The sequence below is a fragment of the Anopheles moucheti genome (genome assembly GCF_943734755.1).
Source record: "Anopheles moucheti chromosome X unlocalized genomic scaffold, idAnoMoucSN_F20_07 X_unloc_4, whole genome shotgun sequence".
NCBI classification, from domain to species: Eukaryota; Metazoa; Arthropoda; class Insecta; order Diptera; family Culicidae; genus Anopheles; species Anopheles moucheti.
The window spans coordinates 405,438-407,500 of record NW_026453548.1 but is presented as its reverse complement, the minus strand read 5'-3'; positions in this window follow the sequence as shown (position 1 = coordinate 407,500).

The following is a 2,063-nucleotide window of genomic DNA, read 5'->3' as shown; positions in this document are numbered from 1 at the left end:
GTTTTTCGCATCGAGCTTCGGTTCGTTTCGAATAATTTTGTCCATGTTTTTCGTTTGCTACGAGAGGTTCGGTTCGTTTTCAGTTATCCCTGTGTTCATGGTTTTCGTGTGCTTCGATAGGTTTGGTCCGTGTTTTTGAGTACTCTTGTCCATGATTTTCGTGTGCTTCTAGAGGTTTGGTCCGATTTTCAGTACTCTTGTCCATGCTTTCACATGCTCTGATAGGTAGGTTCGTTCTCAGTTATCCCTGTGTTCATGGTTTTCGTGTGCTTCCATAGGTTTGGTCCGTGTTTTTGAGTACTCTTGTCCATGATTTTCGTGTGCTTCTAGAGGTTTGGTCCGATTTTCAGTACTCTTGTCCATGCTTTCACATGCTCTGATAGGTAGGTTCGTTCTCAGTTATCCCTGTGTTCATGGTTTTCGTGTGCTTCCATAGGTTTGGTCCGTGTTTTTGAGTACTCTTGTCCATGATTTTCGTGTGCTTCTAGAGGTTTGGTCCGATTTTCAGTACTCTTGTCCATGACTTTCGTTTGCTTCGATTCGTTCACTCCATTACTCTTGTCTGTGGTTTTCGTTTGCTTCGATTCGTTCACTCTATTACTCTTGTCTGTGGTTTTCGTTTGCTTCGATTCGTTCACTCTATTACTCTTGTCTGTGGTTTTCGTTTGCTTCGATTCGTTCAGTCCATTACTCTTGTATGTGATTTTCGTTTGCTTCGATTTGTTCAGTCCATTACTCTTGTATGTGATTTTCGTTTGCTTCGAGTCGTTCAGTCCATTACCCTTGTCTATGATTTTCGTTTGCTTCGAGTCGTTCAGTCCAATACTTACCTTTGTCTATGATTTTCGCTCTAGCCCAGTCGCCCTGCGCTCTGGAAATCACATTCCAACTCTATCACCGATAGCGCTCACACCTTGGAAACCACATTTCACCCAGGGGACCTTAGGGTGGATTTTGAGCCTTTCGGGATTGCGAAACCATCATTTAACACTCTAAACTTAATTTCCGCAATCCCAGACGCACTTTCCATATGGTCTCCAAAAATGCGTGTGAGCTGACCTGGTCCCTTATAATAGGCAATGAACACGATTTTGGCAAAATATTTTTTTCAAAATTTTTTGACTCACCGGGTAAAATCGAATTTACTTGGGAAAAATGTTCTAGCAGGGGCCCTCCCATACAAATTTTTTTCTTCTCAAAAATGATTTTCGTTTCACTTTTCATACTCAGGGGAGTCTAAAATTGATGTTTTGAGTCACCGAGAAAAAAAAATTTTTTTGACCCGAGCTTGTGTCGGCGACCCAAAATCGACGCACTTGGGAAAAATGTTCTAGCAGGGGCCCTCCCATACAAAAATTTTTTCTTCTCAAAAATGATTTTCGTTTCACTTTTCATACTCAGGGGAGTCTAAAATTGATGTTTTGAGTCACCGTGAAAAAAAAATTTTTTTGACCCGAGCTTGTGTCGGCGACCCAAAATCGACGCACTTGGGAAATATGTTCTAGCAGGGGCCCTCCCATACAAAAATTTTTTCTTCTCAAAAATGATTTTCGTTTCACTTTTCATACTCAGGGGAGTCTAAAATTGATGTTTTGAGTCACCGTGAAAAAAAAATTTTTTTGACCCGAGCTTGTGTCGGCGACCCAAAATCGACGCACTTGGGAAAAATGTTCTAGCAGGGGCCCTCCCATACAAAAATTTTTTCTTCTCAAAAATGATTTTCGTTTCACTTTTCATACTCAGGGGAGTCTAAAATTGATGTTTTGAGTCACCGAGAAAAAAAAATTTTTTTGACCCGAGCTTGTGTCGGCGACCCAAAATCGACGCACTTGGGAAAAATGTTCTAGCAGGGGCCCTCCCATACAAAAATTTTTTCTTCTCAAAAATGATTTTCGTTTCACTTTTCATACTCAGGGGAGTCTAAAATTGATGTTTTGAGTCACCGTGAAAAAAAAATTTTTTTGACCCGAGCTTGTGTCGGCGACCCAAAATCGACGCACTTGGGAAATATGTTCTAGCAGGGGCCCTCCCATACAAAAATTTTTTCTTCTCAAAAATGATTT